The sequence below is a fragment of the Sus scrofa genome, chromosome 10 (assembly GCF_054392235.1).
Source record: "Sus scrofa isolate SSC_HxYL_T2T_F1_AM1 chromosome 10, Sscrofa_HxYL_maternal_Yorkshire_Landrace_v2.0, whole genome shotgun sequence".
In the NCBI taxonomy this organism is placed as follows: Eukaryota; Metazoa; Chordata; class Mammalia; order Artiodactyla; family Suidae; genus Sus; species Sus scrofa.
In genome coordinates, this window is record NC_139392.1 from 27,953,779 (window position 1) to 27,968,055 (window position 14,277).

General features: G+C 47.0%; 1 pseudogene; it reads left to right on the forward strand.

The window, feature by feature from the left end:
- Nucleotides 1–14,277, forward strand: part of LOC146398880 (sushi domain-containing protein 4-like) — a 60,198-nt pseudogene that overhangs the window by 28,521 nt on the left and 17,400 nt on the right.

The window sequence follows — 14,277 nt, forward strand, 5'->3', positions numbered from 1 at the left end:
GGATACTGCACAGAGGGGGATGCCAAACAACTGGGAATGTTCCACTGGACTGCACAGGGAACAGGACAAAAAGGTGGTTGCTGTTTTGCAGAAGCTGGGGTCCAGGTCTCAGGCTCACTCAGAATGGTGTGCCTGGTGCAGACTCACAACAGCAGGGCTGCTCAAACACTGGGACCCAGGCCTGCAGTGAGAGCAGCAGCACCTGGAAGCCTTTGATGGTGCACATGCTTGGATCTCACCCAGACCTACTGAATCAGAAGCTCAGGGGGCTGCTTGGGGGGCAGTGGTGAGTTCTATAAGCCCTCTCTCTGGGTGACTCTCAGTGTGAGAACCACTTTGCTGCATGTTACTTGCCTCTTGCACCTAAAGCCCAACTAGATTTTCAAACCTTTAATCACATCATGTCAGGCAGGTGTTTGTTCTGTTATCTGCTGCCATGGAAGCCAGTTTGTATCCAGCCTGCTCATCTGCCCCACCACCACCGCCCCCACTGAAACAGCTGGAGTGTCTCTTTCCTCTCTGGCACCTCAGTGGTTCTCAGACCTGGTGGCACTGTAAGGTTACTTGGGGAGCTTAAGAATATGATAGGGGTGGGAGTTCCTTTTGTGGCTCAGAGGAAATAAAATGTGACTAACTTTCATAAGGAAGCAGACTTGATCCCTGGCCTCATTCAGGGGGTTAAGGATCTGGCATTGCCATGAGCTGTGGTTTAGGTCACAGATGCAGCTCAGATCTGGTGTTGCTGTGGCTGCAGCTCTGATTCAAACCCTAGCCTGGGAACCTCCTTATGCCATGGGTGTGGTCCTAAAAAGACAAGATAATCATAATAATATTAATAATATTAATCATAATAAAAGATAGGGGTTGGGAGTTCCCTTTGCAGCTTAGCAGGTTACACACCCAAGTAATATCCAGGAGGATTGGGGGTTGATCCCTCACCTCTATCAATGGGTTAAGGATCTGGCATTGCTGTGAGCCACGGTGTAGTTCACAGGTGTGGCTCAGATCCCATGTGTCTGTAGCTATGGCTGTGGCTGTGGCTGTGATAGGCAGCTACAGCTCCAGTTCCCAACACCTAGCCTGGGAATGTACCTATGCTGCAGGTGCTGCCCTAAAAAGCAAAACAGAAAGAAAGAAAGAGAAATATAGGGGTTCCAGGAGATACACTGACCCAGGGAACAGGGCTGGGCATTGGTGTTTTTAAGAATTTCCAGGAGTTCCCATTGTGGCTCAGTGGGTTAGGAATGTGATAGTACCCTGAGGATGCAGGTTTCATCCCTGGCTTAATGGGTTGAGGAGCTCCATTGCCATGAGCTGTGGTCTAGGTCACAGATGCAGCTTGGATCCTGCATTGCTGTGGCTGTGGCATAGGCTGGAAGCTGTAGCTCTGATTCAACCCCTAGACTGGGAACTTTCATATGCCACAGGTGCAGCCCTAAAAAGAAACAAGAAGTTGCTAAGGTGATTCTGATATGTAGTCAGGCCTGGGCCCCCCTGGTAGTGGTGTCCTGATCTGCAACCCTCCATCACTACCTCCCTACTTGTCTGACCCTCTTGATGTCACTTGCAAATATAAAAGCAAATTGTTGCTTTATGAATAAAATAGGTTTGGGCATTAGGAAGTCTGAGCATTTAAGAACAAGCTGGGCAGTCCTCAGAAGCCATACCCCATTTACAGTGGGGGACTCTGAAAGAAGTATAGTGCTTTGTCTTTCTGGTGTGCCAAGATACCCTCATGAGACTCTTCCCTTTTTTTCTCCTGCATCACAGGCTGACTGAGACCACTCACCTCTTCTAATGGCTATGTGAACATCTCTGAGTTCCAGACCTCCTTCCCAGTGGGCACTGTGACCTCCCATCAAGGCTTCCCTGGATTCAAACTTGAAGGGTCTGAGGATCTCAAGTGCTTATACAGCCTTATCTGGTCATCCGGCCTACCCTGGTGCCTTGCTCTGGAAGCTAACACATCTCATTCTTTTGGAAACTGAATTGTGGCTTATTAAATTGGATGTGTTGCTAGGAGATAAAGAGCTGAGAATTATGGTCAGCAATGACTTTCATTCCCTGAGTACACATTGCTTGCCTCTGTCTTGAGCAGAGGCAGCAAGCCTGGCCATCTGCTGTGAAGCAGTACTTACAACCAGACATAAAACTGTCCTTCCTTGGTTCTTAGGCTTACAGTGAATGAAAGAGAAGTGTTTCAAGCATCAAAGGTTGAACTGAAAAATCTTGCCAAGTTAAATGAAATGTCTTCAAAAATTAATTGTCTCTGCACCAAATGAAAACAGATTGTATCATGGCATCATTAATCTCACCCCTTGTTTTATTGTTGTGTCAATGCTTCATCCTATTTCCACGCATTTTATGGCTTAGCTGTAAAAGTTTGCTATAAGCACACACTTGGAAGCCTGAAACAACTAGATCATTCTTTCCTGTTTTTGTTAAATGTATGTGATTCTTTTTGAGTATGGTACCCTGAGGAGCACTAATCAACAGTTTAAAGTCTCGTGGGGGTCAGAGTGTCCACTGCAGAATCAGGCCAGTGTCTGTGTGTAGAGTCTATAGAAAGTTCTCCTAGGCAAGTTGGGTATGCTGGAGTGGCCCTCGCTTCAGTTCAGGTCTTGAAGTTATGATCAAATGAAACAAACCCTGATTTTCTTCTTGGCATCTGAATACAGCAGACAGGAGGAACTGTATATGAGAGAAACAATGAAAGGAACCTTCAACCATAGCCCATTTGCAGATTTTCTTGGGAAACAGAACAAGACCCACTAGAATGTAGAAACCACCAAATTCCTACAAGCCCTGTCTGCATGCATGCATCTCAGTGAGGGGTGGGGTCAGAGTAGCAGGTGTGTTGTCAGGGGTGACAGCGAGAGGATCAGGGAAGGGGTCTCCTAAGGGAGACCATGGATTGGAGTGGGTTGGATGGAGCCATGGAGCCCCCTTTGAGAGAAGGAGGGGAAGGAGGGGAAGAGAACGGAGCTTGGTGCCCGAAGAAGTGAGAATGGCAGCAGGGGCATGAGTGGCACTTGCTCTTCACCTGGGCTGGAGGGTGGAGCCCACCCATCCAGAAACCCCTAGAGAACCAGAGCCTACAGTCGAGATGTCACATAAAATACAGGTCACCCAGTTAACTCTGAATTTCAGAAAAACCAACAAATATTTTTTTTCTTCTTTTTAGGGCTGCACCCACAGCATATGGAAGTTCCCAGGCTTGGGGTTGAATCAGAGTTGCAGCCATCAGCCTATGCCACAGCTGGCATAGTGCCAGCTCCAAGCCATATCTGCAACCTAGACCACAGCTCACAGCAGCACCAGATCCTTAACCCACTTAGGGAGGTCAAGGATTGAACCTTCATCCTCATGGATACTAGTCAGATTCATAACACACTGAACCATAATGGGAACTCTATAAACAAGTAACTTTTTATTATGAACATGTCTTAACTATTGGATGGGACTTAATGGTCAAAAATTATTCTTTGTTTATCTGAACTTTGGCCATATGTGAGTGTCCTGTGTTTTCTTTTCTTTTTGTTGGTCTTTTTTTGTCTTTTGGGGGCCACACTTGTGGCATATGGAGGTTCCCAGGTGAGGGGTCTAATCGGAGCTACAGCTGCTGGCCTATGCCAGAGTGAGAGCAATGCCAGATCCTAGCCATGTCTGAAACCTACACTACAGCTCACCACAATGCTGGATTGTTAATCTACTGAGCGAGGCCAGGGATCAAACCCACAACCTCATGGTTCCTAGTCGGATTCATTTCCACTGCACCATGATGGGAACTTCCATGGCCTGTATTTTCATTTACCAAATCTAGCAACCCTTGTCTGGAGGGCCCAGGGCACCCCACACCCTGCCCCATCTCCCCTAGGAACAGCTTTTCTGCTGTCCCGATGCCACTGGCAGGTGAGATGAGTGTAGCTGCTGATGAATGGGGGCTTTTCTGGTTCCTTGAGGTTTCTCCCTACTTAGACAACCAGAAATAGAGGATCAGTTAAAGGTCCTATCAATTTGAAAGGCCTACTTTAAAATCTTTTGGAATTGGTTTAAATGCCTTTTGTGGACTTATATTCTGATGAGCTTCATTTTGGGACTTCATAAGTGGTTTTCTTGGAGCTAAGGGGATATGATGGGAAGAGGGGTAAAACAAAACCTCACTTCAAGGAGAAACAAGCTAAGATTCTGGACAAGAGGCTGCAGCTGCTTCTAATTGGAAATGGGTCTCAAGCTTTGACATGAGTCCCTTTTGCTCTGCCAGCCTGGGCTGGGCCCCAGAGAGATGGTGAAACTCAGGCGATGGCTGCCTGTACTTAGACGGCCACCTGATACCTTCTTTCTTCGGTTTTTAAAAAATAATTTTTATGTCTTTACCTTCAAAATACATGTTCCTTGCAATTATCTGTTGCAATTAGTTTGTGAGAGCTTTAAATGCTACCAAAGGCATGATTCCAAACTGAGAGGCACAGAGAAGTCTGAAGGGGATTTTGTCTCAAAACTTGAGAGAAACTGGGGGTTCCCATTATGGCACAGCGGAAACCAATGGGACTTGTATCCATGAGGATGCAGGTTCGCTCCCTGGCCTCACTCAGTGGGTCAGGGATCAATCTGGCATTGCTATGTGCTATGGTGTGGGTCACAGATGCCACTTGGATCCCACATTGCTGTGGCTGCAGTGTAGGCTGGCAGCAGGAGCTCAGATTTGACCCCTAGCCTGGGAATCTCCATATGGCATGAGTATGGCCCTAAAAAGAAAAAAAAAATCTTGATAGAAACTGGGTTCAACTAAGCAGTGAGTTAAAAGAAGACATAAGGATTCTCAACAATGTATCCAGATGTGCTTGGGTGTTTGTATTTCTTTAACTCTTGAATTGTGTCTTTTTCAAAGGTGGTGCCTTACTTATGCAAGTAGACCATGAGTAGACCACACAGATACGCTGTCCACAAGGAAAGTACCTGCCCCTTTCCTGTGTCACCCACACTTCCCCTCCCCTCAATTTCCTGTCTTCCTGAGCATACAGTTTGACTTTTCTTGTTGGCAGGGTGACAGTTAGTGTGCTGTAATTTGGATCATGCTGCTATTCAGGGCTTTGAAATATATGAGGGTGTTCTGACCCCAGCAGTCAGATGGCTGGTGAATGGCCAGATGGTTGAGCTGTGGGAACCTTTCTCTCTCTCTCATGGCTACACCTGCTGCATTTGGAAGTTCCAGGGCTAGAGGTCCAATTGGAGCTTCAGCTGCTGGCCTATGCCACAAGCCACAGCAGCATGGGATCCTTAACCCACTGGGCAAGGCCAGGGATCAAATTCACATCCTCATGGATACACGTTGTGTTCTTAACCTGCTGAGCCACAGCAGGAAAGCTCTGGAAGCCTGTCTCTGTGAGCTTCCTATCCATCAGTCCATCAGCTGTCAGTATACCTGTCACTGCAGATTGTACCATGCCCCAATGCTTTTTCTCACCTGCTATGAGCCCCAGGTGATGGTTGGGGTGCTGCAGTGTACTGATTCAAGTGTGGGTTTACATCCGCACTTTCCTAATGTATCCTTTCAACCTGGGGCAAGTCACTTAACTTCTCTTGGCCTCCACATCCTCGTCTGTAAAATGGGAAGATGAGGATACTTACCTCATGGGGCTGTGAGTATCCAGTGTGGCAATGCATGTAATGCATTCAGTGATGTGCCCAGCACATAGTAGGTGGTCAATCAAGCATCTACCATTTTTACTGCTCTGAGAATTGTGAACAGAGGCATAATAAATGAGAATCTGGAGGTGACTGTATGAGTAAAGTGCTGGGCTTTTTGTTTTTTCGGTCTTTTTTTGTATTTGAGGGCTGCACCCATGGCAAATGGAGGTTCTCAGGCTAGGGGTCTAATCAGAGCTATAGCTGCCAGCCTACACCACAGCCACAGCAACACGGGATGTGAGCTGTGTCTGTGACCTATACCACAGTTCAGGGCAAGGCCAGATCCTCAACCCACTGAGAGGGGCCAGGGATCAAACCCGCATCCTCATGGATTCTAGTCAGGTTCAATAACCACTGAGCCACACTGGGAACTCCAGTGTCAGGCTTTTATGCATTACATCATGACATTATTTTGCCAGCTGCAGTTTTGGTTATTCACATACTTTTAAGTGTGTTTGTATAAGACAAATCCCCAAACATGGGAGGAAATACTGAACAATAGGAATAATTGCCATTAATCTTGAGAGCTTCCTGTGTGTCAGAATGTTTGACACAATATTTCATTTAGTCCCCTTGCTGCCTTTGTGAACTGGAGACTATTTTTAACTGCATGTTACTGATGAGCAAACCCAAGTTTCTAAAGGGTCAGTAACTCACCCAGAGTCACAAGATAGTACATGGGGGAGTGGGGACTCAAACAGGTCTTTGCCATTTCAAAGCCCATTCTCTTCATCACCCAGATGCATTAGCTAGGGATGGATTATCTAATTTGCTTGGCTTTCTTCACCATTTGATACCTTTATGGCCATTTTTCAAAAAATGTAAAAGAGTTATTTCATAGGAAAGGATGTGTTCTTTGGGTCCAGTTTTCCTCCCAGTGGAAATCCCAGCTTCAGGGGGCCAGAGTCCAGAGGAGGCCCTGCTGCCCACTGGGTGGCAGAGAGCCCTGACCACTGTCCCCAAGGGCTCATTACTGCCCCCATCACAGTGGAGCCTCACCTCAGCCAGCTGGGCTGCTTGGGTATTGCATCTCCTTTCACAAGCCTGGAGACTGACACTTCGCAGGGTGATTTGACTTGTCTACACCTCCAACTTTTGGCCATGGCTTTTCCCACCACATTGTGCTTCCTCTCCCTGATGTAACAGTGCCAGCCTCACTGGCTCCAGTGTCAAGAGACACCTGTCACACTCAATGTCAACAGTCCTGTGATTGGGGCCTGGCTTCACGAAGGAGATTATAATTTGGCAGGGAGAGCTCTGGCAGCTGCACCATAGGTGGCAGGATTTCCAAGGCACAGGAGTGTGGGTGATGGGTTCAGGGGCCCGTGTTATTGCACCCATCCAACCAAGTTACAGGACACCTATCTTATGTCTGTTTTCCCAATGCTGATTTGTGGGGATAAAACACATCAAATCACAGAATCTTGAACCAGAATGTCAGCTCCATCATTTTAAAATCCATGAATGTATAAATTTGAGCCTGCAAAGGGCCCAGTAGGTTTCTGTTTGGTGGGTCTGTTCTCACAGTAGGCCTGAGTGCTTTTCCTTATTTCTCTGTATCTTTTTTTTTATTACTTAATGCATTTTATTACATGCATAGTTGTAAAACAATCATCACAACCAAATTTTACAGCATTTCCACCCCAAACCCTCAGTGCATTCCCCCCACCCACCCCCAAACCCATCTCATTTGGAAAACATAAGTTTTTCAAAATTTGTGAGTCAGGATCCATTCTGCAAAGTAGTTCATTGTGTCCTTTTTTTAGATTCCATATGTAAGTGATAGCATTTGATGTTGGTGTCTCATTGTCTGACTGACTTCACTTAGCATGATAATCTCTAGGTCCAACTGTGTGGCTATTAATGCCGTTATTACTCTCTTTTTATTGCTGAGTAATATTCCATTCTGTATATGTACCATATCTTCTTGATCCACTCCTCTGTCAATGGACATTTAGGTTGTTTCCATGTCTTGGCTATTGCAAGTGCTGCTGCAATGAACGTTGGAGTATGTGTGTCTTTTTGAGTCATGGTTTTCTCTGGGTAGATGCCCAGGAGTGGGATATTTCTATGTATCTTAATGTTTTTGATTCTCAGGCCATCTTCATCTCTAAGGTTCTCAGCTCTCTCTCTTTCTCACACCAATCCCCACACAATTCAAGAATTTTTTTAAAGGGCTTTGATAGTGAATGTGGGCAGTTTCTAATTTGTAAGCACTAAGAACTTGGTCTAGGTTGTCAGCTGTGGTTACAGGACCCCTTCTAGGCACAGAGCAATACAAATGTTGGGCTCTGGGACAGAAAGGAAGAAATAGACATCCTTCCCTCCTTTGAAGAGCTTACACCCTTATGGGGAGAACAAGATGACAGATCCCAGAGATGAGCATCCTCCTGCATGGTGCCTGTGTCCACCCTTACCAAGGACCACATGCCTGCTTCTGCATCTGGATGATGTAGAGGGAAGGTTCTGGTAAATGGTATCACAATCAGGAAATGAAAAATTCTATCTAGGAATTTATGAGTTGTTGGTTTCTTTTCCCTGGAAACCAAACAGAAGCATGCTTGAGGTTTTTTTGCTTGTTTTGTTTTTGTATTTGTTTGTTTAGTTTTTGTCTCTGCTTAGGAATTTGGGGAAAGAGAGTCTAACCGTCTCACTCATTCAGGAGGACAGTGCATTTTGAGGCTCTGAAGAGCTCATTGGCCAAAGCAACAAGCCTCAGTCTGTGTGAGGCATGCCAGCCCAGTGGTGTGAAGGTGGATTATAGGAGGTTATTGAGGGGCATAAAAATAAGCATATGAGCCAAGCCTGCAACAAATGGTTATAGGTAGGGCTGCAAATACACACATCTCAGAAGCAGTACTAAATGCTCAGAGTCCCATTGATGCTATGATGTTGGGGCTGCAGAGGATGCTGGCTAGCCGTGGCTGCAGAAAAACATGGTCTGCACGGGGAAGGACCATCCAACAGCCTTAAGTATTCAGAACATACTGTTCACATTCAGGTTTTCGAATGCCCTGGAAGTAACACAGGTGCTGGGTGCCTATTGGCAGGAATTCCTGGGGGCAGGTTAACAATGGCTGAGATCACGCCACTGCATCTTTCTGAGGGCTGGGAAGACAGCTGGTTGATGCCAGAGCTTGGAATTTTTTTTTTTTTTTTTGCGTTTTAGGGCTGCACTTGTGGCATATGGAAGTCTAGGGGCTGAGGAATTGGCTAGTAGCTTCCACTCTACACCACATTCACACTGACGTGACATCTGAGCCACATCTGTGACCTGCACCACAGCTCATGGCAATGCCAGATCCTTAACCCACTGAGCAAGGCCAAGGATCAAACCCCAGTCCTCATGGATACCAGTTGAATTCATTTCTGCTGTGCCAAAGTGGGAACTCCTAGAGCTTGGACTTTTGAGTCCTTGCTTGGGAACTCCCCACATAAAGACCTATCTGTTTCCCAACCATTAAATTAGAGGGCTAGGTCCTTAAACCACACATCCTTCTTTCAGTATCCTCTAGGGGAAAATATGGGCGCAAATCTAGAAAAAAAGGACAAGTTAAACATTTAATGGGATCAGAGTTTGAATAGAAAGTTACCCAAATCAGTGGTATATGCTCTTTTAAATAAATGCCTCTTAGATTCACTTATGCATTCAGCAAACTCTTTTGTGTGCATGTGCTGAGCATTTTGCAAGGCATGGAGAACACAGAGGCAGATGTGACACAAGATCTCTGCCCCCAGGTTGGCTCATCCCACCTGTGGTCAGTGGAATTTCACTCTCTGCACAGGTGGGGCTCCATTTGCAACATTCCCTTTGTAAGTTTCTCTGGGCCCCTAGTGGTAGAGAAGCTTGTCACCTACTCTGAGGCCCCATTGAAGGGGTTCTCAAAGGGTCTCTGGTTTTGAAGGAACTGGGGGTATGGGGGTGGACATGGTGGGTCACCTTTTGCTCTGACTGGATTGGCTCTGCCACCTGATGCCTGGGCTCTGCCCTCAAGACAGCAGGGACTTGGACTTCCCAGGAAGACTGAGAGTGTGAACCCAGGGCCCCAGGAGGTTTTGCTGCACTTGTGTGTTTGCTTTCCCCAATCAGAGGACTAAATCTTCCCAGGAACTGTCGGAGCCTTCAGTTTTTTCCCCCATGTTATGGGTGATGGTTCCTTCATCACTCAGCTATCCATGGGCTTTTTCAGCCTTGTGGCAGGCATTGCTCCAAGGAACAAGCAAACCTGACCTCATTAGAAGCTGAACATCCAAAACTTTTTTTTTTTTTTTTTTGTCTTTTGCTTTTTTAGGGCCGCACCTGAAGCACATGGAGGTTCCCAGGTTAGGAGGTCAAATAGGAAGCTATAGCTGCTGGCCTACACCAGAGCCACTGCAATGCCAGATCTGAGCCACATCTGTGACCTACACCACAGCTCATGGCAACACCAGATCCTTAACCCACTGAGTGAGGCCAGGGATCAAACCAACAACCTCATGGTTCCTAGTTGGATTTGTTTCTGCTGTGCAATGATGGGAACACACAGAACTTTTTGTTTTTAAATCCAGCCAGTCCCCAAACTCAGAAAGCCCACTGTGTTCCCACCCCCTGGCCCTTCCCACTCATTCCCAGCCCACATGGACACAGATGCAAGTTGAATCAGTTTTGATTTGCTAATAGGCAATACAGCCATGTGATTGCCTAAGAACCCTCTAGCCCCCAGGGGTCCTCTTAAATCTGCATCCTTATATAAGAAAAGAAGGAAAAATAAGAAACTTTGGCCAAATGTAAAATCACTTGAAATTTTCCAATTTGGGATGAGAACTCAAAGCCAGTTTGGACAGTGAGGGATCCCAGCCACCGAGCTGCCTTTGCAGTGTGACTTATTCCCATGACAAAACTCATTCTGTTACAAGAGGAGCCCGTATCATCTCTCCATCCAGGAAGCCTGCCTTGTGCAGAAGTGACTTGTGACCTCAAAGTGAATCCTGTGTAGGAACAGAAAAGACAGTGGAGAAATCCAGGCTTCCTCTGCTAAGAGCTTCCCTGCATTTTACCCTTGGTGAATAACAACCTGCAGTATCATCAAAGTCCACCCTGTGGCAAGGAGGTTCCCATTTTACAAAAGGAAAGTTCAAAGCACAGAAAGGAGGCCAGGCCTTGTCTGAAAAAGACTGCTGTAAATTATCGTTCATGGTGAGGACACGTGTCACTGTGCCATCCCTAAACTAGAGTCCGACACCTTCCCATGGAGCTGTGTGCCTCCTGCTGCCTTGCCAGCCTGACAAACAAGGGAGAGTTGGGTCTCTTGCACCTTCCTGACCACCCATCCTCAGTCAGAAAGTGGCAAGTGGGATCCCTTAACTAGCTGGAAACTTCTGTGTTGAATGTTAAGTCGATCAAGGGAAATGACAGAACTGAGTCACAGCAGGATTTGTTGGTGTTGGTTTGGGATCACTTATCATGGAATTCAGAGCTTGGAGAGCCTTAGAGGGATTTCCCACTGTGGCACAGCAGAAACAAACTCTAGTATCCATGAGGATGCAGGTTCCATCCCTGGCCTCGCTCAGCAGGTTAAGGATGTATTGTGGTGGGCTATGTTTTAGGTCGCAGACACGGCTCAGATCTGGTGTCACAGTGGCTGTGGTGTAGGAAGGCAGCTGCAGCTCTGATTTGACCCCTCGCCTGTGGGAACTTCCAAATGCCACAGGTGTTGCTCTAAGAAGCAAAACAAGACATAACAAAACAAAACAAAAAACAAAAAGAAAAAAGAACAAAAAAAAAGAAAGAAAGAAATCCTTAGGCATCACTGGTTTGCCTTTCCCCTGGAAAAGGCACCTTCTGCACCCTGGAACCCCCTTTTCAGAAATGAATTGGTAGCATGGTTATGCAAGGCCTCGGGGCTGGAAGTACCAGCAATCTTCCCACCCTGGTACCCCAGCTCTGGCACCACCTTGCTGCCTCTACATGGGGGACCCAGGCCACTCACCTCCTCCTCTTCCCTCTGCATCTACATTCTTGAATTGAGAGGAGAACAATCAGAAGTTCAAATTCCTAGGAGCAACTTCAAGCAGAGCCTTGTTCCTTCCTTCCCTGGCATGTGATATATGAGCTCATCAACCTGTAGCTATCATTGGAGTTCTTGCTGTGGTGCAACAGGATCATCAGCATTTTGGGAGACCTGGGAGGCAGGTTCAATCCCCAGCTTGGATCTGATCCCTGGCCCAGGAACTCCATATGCCTTGGGCCAGCCAAAAAAACAAAAAAACCTGTAGCCATCATAACTAAAATGTCCTCTGGTCCCTTCAAAAGTTTGAGATGCCCGCTTCATGCCAGACATTGCTCAGGAACATTTATTACATGACCTCTTGTCCTAACAAGCATCATGAGAAGTAAGTGTGGTGCTAACAGCAGAGGAAGAAGCTCAGAGAGCCTCCTGGCTCTTCCAAGGTCACCCTGCTCACCAGCAGCCTAGGCATGGGGCACTTGAGCCCACACCATCTACCTACACTGCTCATCTAGGTACTTCTAGGACCCAGACTACCTGTTGAAGATTAGGGCCTGGGCTCAAATCCTCACTGTGTTACTTGCTGGGTGGGCTGGGGGGTTCACTTCATCAGGATGGGAAGTGAGGGAACAGGAAGAGCTGCTTTCTGAGGGTCTTTCCTAGCTGACTCATTGCTTGACTTCTCTGAATCAGAACCCATGGTTCCAGAGAGGCCATCCCATCCTCCGATGGCTCTGGGAGCAAACAAAGGGCTGGGTGATAAAGAGTTCCTCCCCTGGATGACTGCTCACATTTTTCCTGAGACTCGTATTCACACCATCAACTCATCACCAATAGACTGGCCAGAGAGGAAATTGAGGCTGGCGGGTGGTCCTCTTGGCACTGAGTACTTCTCTTGTCTTTATGTAGCCTCAGAACAACTCTGGGTATTATTATGCCCTCTTCCCTGACAGACCTCAGCAGGTAAGTTGGGAATGTGGCCTCAGGGTGTAAGTTGCAGAGCCAGAAATCAAAAGGTTCTAGAGATCCAACCCTGACCTGACTCCTGGGCTATGCTCCTTCTCCTTCCCTACTGGATCCTGTGAGAGAGGCCAGATCCATGCATTCTGCCTCTACTCAGCTGCCCATGAGCCACTTCTTTCTCTGCTAATGTTCCTTGTAACCTGGACTTTTATCATGTGAGAAGTTTGGGAAGGAAGAAGAAGATATGCTATACAATTTGGCCCAAGCCATGCTGCCTATAATGATGGATAATGTGGGAATTTTGCTCCTCCCTCCTTCTGTCCCTCCCCTCCTTCCTCCCTGACTCTCTCTCTCTCTCTCTCTTCCTTCCTTCCTCCCTCCTTCCCTCTCTTCTTTCCTTCCTCCTTTCCTCCCTTCCCCTCCCTCTCATACCAAGTGTACTCTGTGTCATGGGGTCATTGCTATCAGGAATTCACATGCTGCTCACCCCAACTGGAATGATAATAGCACTGACCATCTGTTCACCCATGGCCACCCAGGCCTCACACGGTTCAGAGGAGACCAGCCAGCCAGGGCCAGGTCTCCACCCACCTCACCTGGGTTCTCATGCTCCCTGCACCCTTGCCCGTGATCCTTCCAGTGCTTAATCCATATGAGACAGAATCTGCAGAAAATGAAGAAAAGAGCAATGAAAGACCTTTATCTCTCTCTGTGCTTAGTGTAGCAACAGGGCCTCTATCCACAGGAAGGGAGAGAAAGGGGGTTTGCTTTATCTGCTTATCTGATCCTATACCCTCCCCTCTTCTTCCCCAATGTAAGAGGATTATACAAGGTGCAGAAACCATTGATCATGTGGTTTGGCCCTGTCCTCAAGGCCCGGAGGCCCAGGAGTTCCCTGAGAAGCCAGGGAGGGGTGGTCCAAGGTAGCTTGGTTCCAGCTACCCCTACCCCAGTGGCTCTGTTTTATGTATTCACATCTTGCATTCCCAAGATTGTGTTCCTAAGATTGATTTGGACAGTGAGCTTGCTGGTGTCAAGTACGAAACTCCTTTCTCTAGTTCTGCCTCTTTAGAAACTTGCAAAATGAAATGATTGGCCAGATCACATGGAAATTCTCCCATGTCCTCCAATGCCTGCCTTCAAGTGTGTGAGTGGATCGCCCATCAGGGACCCTGCTGCCATCTCTCAATGTCTCAGGGCATTTCCCATCTTATTCTCAAAAACAAAAGGCTCTCTGTTTCCCTGTGAAGACAGGTGTGTTCCCTGGGCCTGGGAAGGCAGAAGTCTCAGGCTCTTCCCTCTCACATCAGTGACACTAGCCAGGGAGAAGTCCTGCCTGCAACAATGCAGAGGGTGCTTTTCAAACTCAAAATGCGTGCTGCAACCTTGGCACCTCTATTACTGTATCACATCCTATAGGCAGTGATAATTCCTGTATCCGGTCCTGTTTGTCCAACAGCCACCTTGCCTGTGACACTAATGGGGCTTTTTATTATAGGGAAATGCAAGATAGCAAGCAACCTTGTTAATTTATTATTTTCAAGCAATAGTAAATTATTCTAATAGCACTTCCATGAACCGTGTGTACATTACAGCAGAGTGCTTACCAGAAAACAGCTGTTGCATGTCATGCCAG